This window comes from Schistocerca piceifrons, chromosome 2 (assembly GCF_021461385.2).
Source record: "Schistocerca piceifrons isolate TAMUIC-IGC-003096 chromosome 2, iqSchPice1.1, whole genome shotgun sequence".
NCBI lineage: Eukaryota > Metazoa > Arthropoda > Insecta > Orthoptera > Acrididae > Schistocerca > Schistocerca piceifrons.
This window is the reverse complement of record NC_060139.1, coordinates 773,255,440-773,271,644: the sequence shown is the minus strand read 5'-3', so window position 1 is coordinate 773,271,644 and position 16,205 is coordinate 773,255,440.

Below are 16,205 nucleotides of genomic sequence, written 5' to 3'. Positions count from 1 at the left end.
TGAGCTCTTTGGGATTTAACTTCTGAGGTCATCAGTTCCCCAGAACTTAGAACTACTTAGAGCTAACTAACCTAAGGACAACACACACATCATTACCCGAGGCAGGATTCGAACTTGCGACCGTTGCGGTCGCGCGGTTCCAGACTGTAGCGCCTAGAACCGCTCGGCCACTCCAGCCGGCTCTTAGGTAACATATTACTGTTGTTTCGTGGAGTGCAAAGGTTGCCGTATTCTTTCATTCCGCGCGCTCAACGCCCTCGACGCAGAAATAATAGTAAACTACAATTTGCCGTATCGTTAGTGACGGATATTCTCTCTGTAAACTTGCGAAAAACATTAAGAACAACCTGTTTCCCACCGATTTTTAGCGGGCTACGAGAAGCAACCACATTCACAGGACATGTTAACAGCGCGACGATCGGAGCACAATTGGCTTTTACGGAGACTGCGACTGGGCGTGATTTCAGTAACAAAAATACGAAGGTAAAGTATGATTAACAAAAACATTGACAGCTCTTAATGCATTATAATATTTTATTCATAGTAAAATGGTAATATGATATCTAACACGTAAGTAGGGGGATAGCCACATCAGTGTAAATGTGTTACGGCGTTTGTGTTTCTTTACATCGGGTTTCCTCTTATGAAAAACGAAGTTTCATTTCAAATATAGACATTTATCTGAGGAAGAAATTTCTGGGAATGTACGTTTGGATCACAGCACTGTATGGAACTGAATAATGGACTCTGAGAAAACCAGAAAAGACGAGGACCAATGCTTTTGACATAAGTTACAGAGTTGTAGAGGGCAAAAATTTTAGCGGAAGACAGAGACCGGAATACAATGTAAGTCGGGGGGGAGATGCCGTAGTTAAGAAATTTTCTTTTATAACGGTTGAACCATCCAAAAAGCTTGAAATTCCTTTTAAGTTGAAGTATGATCCTCAATTTAACTACATTGAAAAACTAAACAGTAAACATTTGAATAAATGACAGATACACTGTGATACTAGAAGCATTGTACAGCTGGCATCTTCCACTGATGGCTGAGTAAGATGCAGCCTATACTGGGAAAATATCAACTGTGTGAAAGGAACAAAATTTTTGAATCAAGTGTAACAGAACAAAAACAATTTATTTTGATTATGAAAAATACAAACAAGAATAATCTGACAGTCAGCAGTCGGTTATTGCTAGATTAAGGCTTTCATTTAACGTTCATTGTTATCTGATTCATGTTTTACAAATATTGCATTAGTCACTGCCATTTCCACAGTTCTTCTACAGCCGCTTCTTACATCCATTACTTTGGATCCAGTCATACTCTAGTCCTTTTTGTAGTGAAAGAAGCCCTTGCAGATGAGACAAATATAGTAGTCGCTGGTCAGTCTCACCATTTGTGTTTCTCAGATACAGAGAATCCTCATTACTTGAAGATGAAGCTTGGTGGTCTCAACTTCTTCCTTCGCAGAATCATCTTAATCCGTTCTTTGTGATTCGTATCTCATCTGCCTACTTTTTGAGCTGCTCGTTAGAACCTCTGAAAGTTGTGTTTCCTTCTTGATTGACCTAGATGCTCAAGTTATATGAAGAGGATGTAGGACTATGTCATAAACGATGAATTATTAGTTTGTTCTCCACGGCTTCTGAATGGTCCTTCAGCACTTTTGGATGATCTTGCATTGAGTTCAGAGACCGCTGCTTTGGGTGTGGGTGCAGACGGTGCGGGAGTGGGCGTTGAAACACGGCTTGTGGATGGTATTACTAGATTGCTCTACATTGCATGGTGTCATTATATTTCCTGAAATTTGTATTTGTGCGTCATGTGTATCGCCAGCTGCTCTGTCGGATATTGCTGTCCAGGGTCACTCTGAAGTGAGGTGGGTAGCCGCGCGGTCAGAGGCGCCTTGTCACAGTTCGCGGTACTCCCCCCGTCGGAGGTTCGAGTCCTCTCTCTGGCATAGGTGTGTGTGTGTTGTCCTTTCATGCGAAACTCCTCAATCGTCAAACTGCTGCTTAGGTGTCTCTGAACCCAACTGTTGATATCCTGTTGCCAAAATATTTGTAAGGACTTGAAAAAGTCCGATCTATGGGTTGCAAGTACTGCATAGTACGGCTAGCTAGGTGGAGAACGATAATTTGTTTCTCAACTGAAAAATCAAGAAGATTGATATCAGAACAGCATGACCTGCGCACATCCGGAATTAGCGATACTTTACAATATTCCTTCCTAGGAATGAAGTGAATATTCAAACAGTTTATAAACTCAGTCATATTTACATGTGAAGGTCTATCGTTCTCTTCGAACGTGGGAAAGCTGGAGGCGTACCATCTTCAAATTCAGGTTTCTTCGTTTTCCTACAAATATGCAGTAGGATGGAAAGAATTTCCGTTCGGCATTGCAGCAAGCAATAAGGATACCGTTTCACCTTTTGCTACTGACATTGCGTGATGGACATCTTTGCTACCTTTCACTACCTGAACTTTCCCGGGTTTGTTGTTTAGCTAAAGACCACAATTGACCAAGTTATAAATTTTTCCAGGCTGCTGAAACTACTTGTTCTCGTGGTAGGTGTATAGCAACAGGGATAAATAGTTCTCAACCTCTTTTCAACACATTCCCAACCCTCTTGCAATGGCTATAGCCGGGGTATATCTTACAGCAACAATGTGATACCTTTGTAAGCATAGATGCAGTCAGACATAGCCTGCCATTTCATATTCTTTGTTGAATCGGTTAGGTATTCCATATTTCTCCTCAAACGAATACGCTATCCGTCGAATTGTTTCTATCGTTGGTAGGTATCCAGCGTTTTACAGTCTTATGTAGTTCACAAGTGCGCTTTAATTTTCATGCACGAGTTGTCTTGAAGAAGTTTTCAATAAAAATTACGATCAGTATTTTGTTGTTACTAAAGTTTCAGCGTTTAGAGTAACGGTAAATTTGGCACCATTCTTGATTTTATGATAACATTCTTACTTGCAGGACCTGGTCGTCCTTTGGTTAAATTTCTGTTTTGCATTCTATGTTTCAGGGTTCTGCATGGTATTTGGTAGAGTTTGGAAGCATTCCACTATTAACATCTGCAATCAGTTGGAGATTAAATTCTAACCAGGAAGCGCTATTTGTTTTTCTCTCGTACTGACAAGGTATGACAGGTTGAACCGTATGATACTTTATACCGTATTCCTCAGTAAAACAAATTTTTACATCTAAGATTTAAATGTGTTATTTATATATTTTAATATCAGTCATAAATAATTAATTTACACCAGACAATTCTTTTGAACTTATCCGGCACACAGAGAATGAAGTGGTATTTTACCCATTTAACATTGTGAAGATGCAATTTACATTTTCTTCAGTATAAACCCCATTAAAAATGTAAATGTCGTGTGACTAGGGCCTCCCGTCGGGTAGACCTTTCGCCGGATGCGAGTCTTTCGATTTGACGCCCCTTCGGCGGCTTACGCGTCGATGGGGATGGTGATGAGGACAACACAGCACCCACTCCCTGAGCGGAGAAATATACGACCCACCCGGTAATCGAACCAGGGCCCTTAGGATTGACATTCTGTCGCGCTGACCACTCAGCTACCGGGGACGGACTTAAGCTCCATTAAAAATGACTAAACACGATAGCAAAACACGCATTAAAATCATGTTCATAACGCAATCATCCAAGAGGAAAATCGTTACCATAAACAAGAACGGAACTATAAGTTGTATACTTACGACTTTTTAACTCAATACATTCTCCGATTACTGCGTCTTCAAAGGGAGCATCAAGATTGTGGCACCGAATTACCTTATCCAACAAATAACTGATATTGGCATAGGAGAGGAAAGCATGGTCGGTCACAAGTCAGAAGATTAACATACGGCCTCCGCGCCGCACCGTTAAAAAAAAGTCTAATGGTATTATGTCTTAAGTGCGAGTGGGCGGGTAATGGCACTGTCACGCCTAAGGCAGCGATATGAGAAAGTCTGGTAGAACGTGTAGCTGGTCTATATACTCGCGGTATGTATAAGTTACACGTCTTCCTCACATCGTATGAATCGCGCACACCGTAAAACTATATGAATCAATTTACACAAACGTTTTTTTATTAGCAGCAACATTTCGCCACTTCATCAAATTGGACATCCAACAGAATGGTTCAAATGGCTCTGAGCACTATGGGACTTAACTTCTGAGGTCATCAGTTCCTTAGAACTTAGAACTACTTTAACCTAAGGACATCACACACGTCCATGCCCGAGGCAGGATTCGAACCTGCGACCGCAGCGGTCACGTGGTTCATGACTAGCGCCTAGAACCACTCGGCCACTCCGGCCGGCGCACATCCAACAGACCCATAATATTTGGAAGGAGTGTCTTCTGCACAAAATGACATTTTACTTTCGTATTAGAACTTGTTATTGCAGTGTGCTGCCAAAAAAGTCGTGCCAGACAAATATTAGAAAAATTGAAGGAAGAAAAACGTATAGGAAGCACTTTTGTGAACTTCGTTATATGGCTAGTGAACATCACCAATTATTTTGTAATAAGGATAAATATAACTATGTTGGTGGTCATTCACACTGTCTTAACATCCTTGCTCACACCAAACGTGCATTCTGGTCAACCTCTCGCTTTCACGCAGTGTGTTGAGACCACTGAAAAAAAGGAGAATGAAAAGATACGTCAGTCCGAATTCTGACGTAACGGAAAACACAACAGAAGTCGTGAACATACACTATGTCGGTATATTCTACTTCAGTGGAAACGTGTGGTATTTTTAGCGAATACTTGCACAGTGGAATAATTATCTGACGTTTCACTCTGACATACTCGTAACCGCTCGCATCATACAAACAGAGCAAATAATAGGCACTACTCCGCCGTTGTGTCACGGCTGGAAAGAGTAAACAGGGTAGACAATCAAGATAAAACCCGTTCGCCATTACTGTAATAAGTAAGATAGATAAAATGTCTTCCATCTCGGAAAGAATTCGGGATAGAGCATGTGACAGAATAAAATATGTTGCTTGAAATCGTCACTTTTAAAGCAATGTGGCGTCTAATATAGTGATGACATTTTATTTCATACAGAGCAAACTACCATAAAATCAACTGAACTGAGAAAAAGCCTACTCTTTACAGAAGTCCTCACGCTCTGTGTAATTACAAATATCGATGATATGTCACCCATATGTATGGATGTCCCATGGAAATGTATTCTGGGGCAAATCGCCACTGGAAACAAATAGTTTCCTCATACAGAAACACGTTTTAAGAAAATATGTGGTGGTCGTTTACGATCATGTTGCCCGCTCTTAGTTCAAGTAAATATACTCTCTCATGAAATTTATGCTACATAGTCTATTATTTACGCTACATAGTCTAAAAATGGCATAGGTTCACAAATGGCTGAATATCGCTGTTTTTGAATGCTTAAACATTTACCTAATGAAATAATTATCTCAAATATTTTAAATCTAGATGAAAGCATTTCTTTTGTTTAAGTTTTACAGCGGAATTTTCATATAGAAGCTTGTGGTTTCTGTATTGTTAATGAGATCATGCGTAGTCAGAGGTTAATAATTCACTTTTGACTTAATTAAACAATGAACTTAGAATTCAAGCAATGAGCATGCAAACTTTTTACGTAAGTTATGCGAATTATTTGCAATTGCGTACATGGAAAATGCAAGCTTTTTTAAAATGTTAAAATGGCTGTTACCATTTCTATACGAAATTCGTCAAATGCCTTAATTTCCAGCAGCTATATGCAACCGTCGTTAGTAAATAATCGTTCCTGTCTTAAAACCGCTAGGAAGATTATCTATCAATACTTTCTAATTGGAAAAGAGTTAGGTTGCCTTTCTACTAATATAGGCAGATACCTATCACATGAAGAAAGGCTACGATGATCAAATGACAAATTATATGTAAGAATGCAATGCATATTCTTTAAATGTTCACTTTTAAGAAAGCTTTAAACATAAAGTCAAATAATTTTTTTAAACTGTTGCAAAAAATTATTTCACTTTTATTTTGTTGTTATAAAATCTCCTCTAATATTAAAGCTAGACTCGAAACAAAATTTGTTTTTACTAAGAAGTTTTCCTACATTCGTCTTTCTGTAATCCGCATTACATATTAGAAACAGAGCAGGTAAGAAAAACGCAGACAGCTATGTGACCATTAGCACCTGCGGCTGCAAAACAAATTTTTCTCTTCTGAGATCTTTCCCATGATTCCCTGAAGTAATTTCTTTCGCAAGATTATAATTATGAGTCAGGTGAAGCTTCTACCATTGGCAATTTGACTGAGAAACGAGTTATACACGATAATTACCTAAGATCGAGAAGCGCAGAAGAAATTAGCAAAAAAACATGTTGATACTTCCGAGTCAGAAAGCAGGCCAACAGAATTTCACTTGATCTCGAACAGATAAGACTTTTTTTGTTGATGCCTTTCTAACTGGCGCTCGTTATTGTGTATAATAAGCGTTGTTTGTTTCATGAAATCCAAACTACCGCTTTCGGAGGAGCGAAGCTAATACTGCGCAGCTGACAGCCCGTAACCAATGGTGTTCTCGATTAAGTTTTCTTTTTGGATTTCATAGCGGAACAGATACGTAATTATGTGTTGAGTTTCACGATCTTAGAAACATCTTGTTCCGTCCGGTTCAGACGGAGAAAGCTTTCTTTCCATCGAGTTATGAACAGTGCACCAAGGTGTTCAAAATGCTGCTTTCTCGATGAGTAACAGGGCTAAGCTCCAATCAAATGACTGTTGATTCTGTTAGTACCTCCATTTCCAAAGGTTTTCCCAAAATCTGTTCAACGAAAACCGAAAAATGTTTCGTCGACTTCTTGTGAGTTGTAAATGGTACTGCGTAAATAGAAGTGACACAGACTGCTGAATCTTGAAGCGGCAAGTTTGAGTTTGTGTGGCTCAAATCGAAATGATGGTTGGATTTTCATCGAGACAAGCGAGAGAATATTTTGTCAAAGTGCTGTTCCTGATCACTGAATTATACTTCAATAACTTCTAAATCAGCTACTAATTTTGCGAAATGGAAACGAGCTAGATGGTGCAGTGCTTAAGGCAACGACTTCAACGTTTGAAATCATGGAGACCAGGATTCAAAAGCGACCCCGCTGCTCAGCCTTTATGTTTGAATGACGTGTGTAAATCGAAAAGGTGACTGCTGGAATCGTACTTTTCAAAAATGGCTCTGAGCACTATGGGACTTAACTGCTGTGGTCATCAGTCCCCTAGAACTTAGAACTACTTAAACCTAACTAACCTAAGGACATCACACACATCCATGCCCGAGGCAGGATTCGAACCTGCGACCGTAGCAGTCGCGCGGTTCCGGACTCAGCGCCTAGAACCGGGAATCGTACTGTCGTCGCTTTCCGTTATTCGATAATACCGATTCATTGAGTCAGCAACTACTTTACTTTACACAGTTACGTAAGTGAGACTTGGCATTTACACAGTTAAGTGAGACTTGACAAGATCTCGAATACACAAGGAATTGTCAAACCCGAAAAACTTAGAGTTACACATAACAGCGGTAAGAAGAGTCTACAACCCAGAGAACATATAAAGTACACTTTGCATCGTAATCCGAAGTCGGTGCTTCCCACAGTACATTTGAAAATGGAAGGGCCAATAACCTTCCCTAATGAACTCTCCGCGGATAGATGTTCGGAGTAAATAGTGATAGTCTATGAATCATCGTTAGAAACGAGATGCGTGGCTTTCGGTAATTATGTTACGTGTATTATTCTTGAAGAATCAAGTTTGCAAAGATCACTAGTATTTCTGTTCATTCCTATTAACGGTTTCGAGAGATCTACGCTATCATCATTGCATCCTGTAACATTATTAGACGTGCATGCTTTTTACACAACTGGAAGTCACACAGTGATGTTGCTTCAAACTGTAATAAAAAGTGGCAGGTATAATCAGTATGCCACAAGTAAAATACCAAATTAAAACATACAACATGTCGTGCTGATATCTCAGCGTATACTCTAGAAGATGTTGAAGGAAACTGTGACGTGGGCTCACATCTTGTAAGATTTCACGTTTATTGACAACGGCCATGAAAATCAGCAGACTGACACATTATAATCACTTTCCACATGTTCGTATTACTTTCGTTGTTTGTTCAAGCTCATGCCCGCAACAGTAGTTGTCTACTTAATGAGGTGCTTCAAGTAACATTCATCGACATGAACTTCTTTTGCATTATAGATCAACTGTTTCAAATAAGTCCTCAAAGCACTTGGAAAAAATTCCAGGGGTACATAACCATTCTGTCGTATTATTTATCAGTTCTAAAATTTTCTGCTCTTTTAATGTAAGGCAACAGAATATATGGTCTTGCTGTGCATGTGCTTTGACGGACGTCTATTTAATACCTTGTTTCCCAAGAACTGTCAAGAAAGATTTTGTTTCGTGGGGTATTTCATTGCCTTGGTGGAATGTCCAGTGGCCGTGCGGTTCTAGGCGCTTCAGTCCGGAACCGCGTGACTGCTACGGTCGCTGGTTCGAATCCTGCCTCGGGCATGGGTGTGTGTGATGTCCTTAGCTTAGTTAGGTTTAAGTAGTTCTAAGTTCTAGACGACTGATGACCTCAGATGTTAAGTCCCATAGTGCTCAGAGCCACTTGGAATGTCCAGTCTTTTCAAGCGTGTGGAATGTGACTGGAGGCTCACACGTAACCAAACAGCTTTCCAGTATAGCCGCCATTAACAGAGTTTCGCTGAGAATTACTGCACCTGGTCCATGTTGCCCAAAGTTTCTTGTACTGAAAAGCCACGTAATGCGCTATTATGAAGTGCTATTCTCAGCACTGCATGTTTATATAACGTCAAAAAATGTGTTGTGTTACACAATAAAAGGACGAATGTTTATGACAAAAAGCGCTGCCTCTTATATTTTCCATGTACTCAGTACAATCACGACCACAACTACGAATTGTGGATAAAGTGAAAGTTTAAACTATTTTATGAGTCGTTAACCCTATACTTCCGTTATGAAATGACTTTCTTATAAGATGTTGTTGTTTATTACGTCTGAAGACTGCAAAGTCGTTACCCAAACACTCATGAAACAACACACAGAAAACCTGCAATCCTGGGGAAATCACCGCGACTCTCACTAAAACAATAACCAGACTTGTAATCTAGCAATGCTCTTTATCTTCACTAAATAACGAGAGGATGATCGTTAAGCTTGGCTACTGCACACAGCGATGACGCTGTCACTGTGAGACCAACAAGTTGAGATGCGAAACAGTTTATATTTGTTAGTGGGTCGACCAATCATGGGAAGGTTCTAGGGTCTTAGAAGTGGAACAGGTTATATTTATTATTAGTGGGTCACCTAACCATGGATAGGTTCTAGGAAAATTTAAACGATGTTGTAATTTATATCATGTCATGTCATCTCATAACACATTTTTATTTGCTATAAATATTCGCCATAACACACAAGTAGCTCACAGAAAGCAAAGTTTCCTTGAAGTCTGGCTTGAATTCACACAAAATGCCATCAACACTGTGGGTGGGTGCCAAATTATATAGAAGATTACATGGAAAAAACACAACATCCTTATCTGGGCGCTTCAGTCTGGAACCGCGTGACTGCTACGGTCGCAGGTTCGAATCCTGCCTGGGGCATGGATGTGTGTGATGTCCTTAGGTTAGTTGGGTTTAAGTAATTCTAAGTTCTAGGGGACTGATGGCCTCAGATATTAAGTCCCATAGTGCTCAGAGCCATTTGAACTTATCTGGGCAGCTCATGAATTGAACTTTAAAGGAACAAAATCACAAATTATTATCAAATAGACAGTTTGATACCAGATGAAGTAAGTACAGAGCTTCCCAGAGTACGGATCACATTACTGGAGAATGGAAAACTTTCATTTTCTCTAAATCAGGAAATCCTGCACCCATCAGCGGCAGACGGCAGCTGGGAGACCACAATGCACAGCAGCCGGAACATGAATGCAATAAAACTTGCTGTTTCCTTCCCAACCATCTACTTTTAAAAAAAACTCTGCATGGAGAAGGCGACTCAGTGTTATTGCCAGTGCGATGGTCCGGAATATCGCTTGTTTCAAGAAAAAAAGGGATTCAAATGGCTCTGAGTACTATGGGACTTAACTGCTGTGGTCATCAGTCCCCTAGAACTTAGAGCTACTTAAACCTAACTAACCTAAGGACATCACACACATCCATGCCCGAGGCAGGATTCGAACCTGCGACCGTAGCGGTCACGCGGCTCCGGACTGTAGCGCCTAGAACCGCACGGCCAATCCGGCCGGCAAAAAACGGGGGAATACAACAGAAACTTCTCACTTTTCATATACAAAACGCACATTAACAAACACGAGGTTGGTACTGGCCGACAGCAGGGCCTCCTTGTTTGGTCCGCCTCTTCAAGCTAAGATTGGTGGCGAGGCGACTCAGTTCAATTGCATGGAGTGAAAACAAACACCGCTCGCACGCCAGCAGGGCAGCACCTCAGTATACTAACCTTTGATGTTCGTAGAGACAAGGTAAATTCGTCGTACTCAATTACTCTCCGAAGCGGCAGTGGCAGCATGGCGTCTCCTGCCCTAAGCTAAACCCGGGACCTGCTCTGCCCACAAAAGCAAAAGCAGGCCGTGGTCTCACTTTCGTGAAAACTGCCGGTCTCCCAGGAGAAGTTCACCTCTCCTAATGAGAGTCACTGATTGTCTTCTACCGACAACAGGACCACAGACCACACTGCGAGTGGACAGCTCCAGTGTGAAAAACACAAAGCGTTCTCCCAATCCTACACATTCAGTACTCTCAATAAAGTAACCACCGAATAGTGGCCGCTTAGCGAGCTGTGACAATAATGACACGGAAGTTATATTAAATCTGCGACTTATAAAGTAGTTGTTATTAGTTGCCTAGGATAGAGCTCGCTTTCACAAAAATGGTATGAGACATATTGGTATAGTTTTCGAATTTGTGGGATCCATAATCAAGTTGGCCTTACAGGGGCCACGTGAGTGTACAAAGGTTGGGCGGTTCAAATAGTCACCGGTTTGTTTGACTTGCGATAGAATGTAACAGAAAAATGAAAAATCTATTGGTTAATGAAAGAAATGCGCAATATATCTCATGACAACGTAACTGGTAAATTTTCATTGATTGGTTTTAAGGGTGGAAACTACTTTTGAGATCGTTTTATATAGGTCTGGTACGGACTGTGAATATAAAACTTGACAATAACAGATTTTACATAGACATACAGGTATTTCTTGCCCTTATTCTCTATCCACGAATGGAACACCTGGAAATATTGACTTATGGAAAAACAAAAAGTATCCTCAGCCACACACTCTTCTGTGATTCACACAATATACATATAAATGTAGAAACATACTCAGTAATAGTCCGGGAAAAGAATGAAGTGGAAGAATCAATTTAACATTCTCCACGAAGATAATACATCATCAAATCATTTGCGTAAGTACCGTACTCCAGTGACTGCTGAGTGACAGGTGGTACACTATATCCATCACGTCATCGTCTTTTGAAGCGTCAAATTCGAACAGAAGTCATCTTCTTTGGTAGCTCACAAACACACCAGCTCACAAAGCATCTAACTCTTTCTTTTTCGTACTACGATGAAGCACCATCGAGACATCTATATGTTGACTGATATTCCATGCGATTTAACGTGTTAACAGCCCCCCCCCCCCCCCCCATGAACCATGGACCTTGCCGTTGGTGGGGAGGCTTGCGTGCCTCAGCGATACAGATAGCCGTACCGTAGGTGCAACCACAATGGAGGGGTATCTGTTGAGAGGCCAGACAAACGTGTGGTTCCTGAAGAGGGGCAGCAGCCTTTTCAGTAGTTGCAAGGGCAACAGTCTGGATGATTGACTGATCTGGCCTTGTAACAATAACCAAAACGGCCTTGCTGTGCTGGTACTGCGAACGGCTGAAAGCAAGGGGAAACTACAGCCGTAATTTTTTCCGCGGGTATGCAGCTTTGAGAGCTGCATCAAACCAGTCTCAGGACTGAAGACCACAACAACAACAACATTAACGTGTTTTTAGTGTTCATGGGAAAATCAACAACAAAAAATTTGAATAAACTTCTTACAACGATAGCTTCGTTATGAGCATCGTAATTCCCTCCGACCACTACGTGGAGAGAGAGGAAAAAAAAAAAACACCACAATCAATAGTTCAGATTAATAAGAGAACCGAACTGTGGAAGAAATGATGATTACTTTCCGTAAAACTGCTCGCTTTGGTTCTCAAGACAAAAACCTTTCATAATCAACCTACCGCATTAACGAAATGAGATCCAGACCAATAACTATAATTTATTTGTGAATGGACAGCTAATACCGACTGCTTTAATCTATCGATATTTCATTATGTGGCCTTCCTCGAGCCTAAGAGGAGATCCGTTCAATAAAAAATAGCGAGTTCTGTGTGGATAATTCGCGTGTCCCTTGACAGGGTACATTTATTATTCGTTCCATCAGGAGCTTCCGTACGGGCTTTAACGTTATTGTTTGTTCGCAACACGACAAGGATTGCACCAGGAGGATATGCAAACGGAGTGTTTAAACGAGCAGTTTTGAAAAAGATGTGTAAGCGGCCACTTGCGTAGCGTTATTTATCTCTGTATGACACTTTCACCATCTAAACATATTTTTCTGCAACTCTTCTCAAAGACATCAGCAGAAGCTAGTTCAAATTGCGAGAACAATATGTTCAGGACCTGAGCCGCTTCAGCACAAGGTATCAAAGTAACAAATTACACCTACTATGAAACTTTTAAGTGTTAATCCATGTTCTGCAAGCAGAATTCAATAAATCAGTTACACTGGACTACAGCGTATTTCTAATGAATCGTTACCGAAAACTGTTTTGTGTGGAAACTATTTTACAATAAAATGGAGGTTGATATTGCTGTATTACTGGCGAGGACCAGAAACGACCACATTTCTCTTAACAATAATTTTTGTTACTGTCAAAAACTCAAGTAAAATTTTTCTGTTGCTATGCCGGTATCTAATGGTGAATTATTGTCCATGAGTCTGCGGAATGAGTCTTGGTGTAAGGCTGCGTCGAAATTTGTCAAGCATCACCGTGCGGTTTTTATTAAAGCGACGCGGTGGATACAAAACAGCTAACTTTTTTTAAAAATACTAGCCAATCTTATTTTATTCGCATTTTGAATGCGAACAGATAATGATGTCAATTTCGTTAATTTTGTATGTATCGCGTTGTACCTGTTAACAGCAAATTTTTCCGAAATGTTATAAATTTGCAATGGTGAGAAAGGTGCTAGAGATGAACAGAAAAAAAAATTTTATGCGATTTTAAGACCTTGTGACATGCACGGAATGCAGTGCACTGCAGCAGATTGAAAGATAAGTGTAGTGACATGCGCTCAGTGACGCAGTTAGGTAACCGTTGTGCACGACATACAAATTACTTCGTTGATGCAGCTCTATGTAATGTTTTGTACGGCATGTCGTTGTTAGCAACGGAAATTCAAACACACGGGCAATGGCAGCACGAACAAGCCACGTGTCATTATCGGGATTCTATATTGCACGAGACTCATACGGGGAGATGGTAATTACATTGAAATCACGATACTGAAAACTGGCTAATTGTTTTTCTCTCCTTTTTCTGCTTAAATTTCTCTGGTAGTGAACTTTGGTGCGTCTGTTAACCATTCCCAACAAATAGTATCCACCTAGAGATTGGTGAAACGTTGGAAATGAAAGACTGTGATTCAACTACTATATATAAGACGGAATTTACGTGTTAATTGGGCGAAAGTCACAATTTATGATATGTAATCATTTACAAGAACGTACTGTGTAATTGGGTCCAGTTAGAAAGTTCCAAAAGACAACTGTCAATAAATCAAAGTATGCATCGCAAGAGGATCTTCTTGTGATCGTGAAGTACCCCGCGTTTCTCCATCCAGTCAGACATCTTCGTTATATTACTAATGGATCTGACTGTTTATCCAGTTCAAATTTAGTTGTGCAGGACTTCTTTCAGTCTCGTTGCCAATATTTAGTTTTTCTTATTTGCTTTTCTTTGAAATTCATTGCTTAAATTAGTCCTTTAATTCATTATAGACTTTTTCTCTATAGACAATGTGTTTTGTAGTTATTGGTTTACCTGCATTATTGCAATATGTAAAGACAGATTTACCCAGTTGGATAAATTTAGGGAACCTATATTCCAAGGAGATTGTACTTCAGTTATTCACCTTTAATCCCAAGTATGGATCATAAGAGGAATTAAGTCGCGCACAGAGCGGCGTACTCGTAAAAATTTAATATCAACTATCTTCATCCGCGAATGTAATGGGTCAGAATGGCTTATGTATTGGTACGCCTACAGTTATCTGCAACACAAAGAAGTAAGTCACAAGAAGGTCAAAAAAAGCTCCGAATTTACGGTCTGGTCACAGCCTTTCTTTTAGATGTATTTCCATGTTGTTGTTGTTGTGGTCTTCAGTCCTGAGACTGGTTTGATGCAGCTCTCCATGCTACTCTATCCTGTGCAAGCTTTTTCATCTCCCAGTACCTACTGCAACCTACATCCTTCTGAATCTGCTTAGTGTATTCATCTCTTGGTCTCCCTCTACGATTTTTACCCTCCACGCTGCCCTCCAATACTAAATTGGTGATCTCTTGATGCCTCAGAACATGTCCTACCAACCGATCCCTTCTTCTGGTCAAGTTGTGCCACAAAATTCTCTCCTCCCCAATCCTATTCAATACCTCCTCATTAGTTATGTGATCTACCCATCTAATCTTCAGCATTCTTCTGTAGCACCACATTTCGAAAGCTTCTATTCTCTTCTTGTCCAAACTATTTATCGTCCATGTTTCACTTCCATACATGGCTACACTCCATACGAATACTTTCAAAAACGACTTTCTGACACTTAAATCAATACTGGATGTTAACAAATTTCTCTTCTTCAGAAACGCTTTCCTTGCCATTGCCAGCCTACATTTTATATCCTCTCTACTTCGACCATCATCAGTTATTTTGCTCCCCAAATAGCAAAACTCCTTTACTACTTTAAGTGCCTCATTTCCTAATCTAATTCCCTCAGCATCACCCGACTTAATTAGACTACATTCCATTATCCTTGTTTTGCTTTTTTTGATGTTCATCTTATATCCTCCTTTCAAGACACTGTCCATTCCATTCAACTGCTCTTCCAAGTCCTTTGCTGTCTCTGACAGAATTAAAATGTCATCGGCGAACCTCAAATTTTTTATTTCTTCTCCATGAATTTTAATACCTACCCCGAATTTTTCTTTTGTTTCCTTTACTGCTTGCTCAATATACAGATTGAACAACATCGGGGAGAGGCTACAACCCTGTCTTACTCCCTTCCCAACCACTGCTTCCCTTTCATGTCCCTCGACTCTTATAACTGCCATCTGGTTTCTGTACAAATTGTAAATAGCCTATCGCTCCCTGTATTTTACCCCTGCCACCTTTAGAATTTGAAAGAGAGTATTCCAGTCAACATTGTCAAAAGCTTTCTCTAAGTCTACAAATGCTAGAAACGTAGGTTTGCCTTTCCTTAATCTTTCTTCTAAGATAAGTCGTAAGGTCAGTATTGCCTCACGTGTTCCAGTGTTTCTACGGAATCCAAACTGATCTTCCCCGAGGTTGGCTTCTACTAGTTTTTCCATTCGTCTGTAAAGAATTCGTGTTAGTATTTTGCAGCTGTGACTTATTAAGCTGATAGTTCGGTAATTTTCACATCTGTCAACACCTGCTTTCTTTGGGATTGGAATTATTATATTCTTCTTGAAGTCTGAGGGTATTTCGCCTGTTTCATACATCTTGCTCACCAGATGGTAGAGTTTTGTCAGGACTGGCTCTCCCACGGCCGTCAGTAGTTCCAATGGAATATTGTCTACTCCGGGGGCCTTGTTTCGACTCAGGTCTTTCAGTGCTCTGTCAAACTCTTCACGCAGTATCGTATCTCCCATTTCATCTTCATCTACATCCTCTTCCATTTCCATAATATTGTCCTCAAGTACATCGCCCTTGTATAGACCCTCTATATACTCCTTCCACCTTTCTGCTTTCCCTTCTTTGCTTAGAACTGGGTTTCCATCTGAGCTCTTGACATTCATAC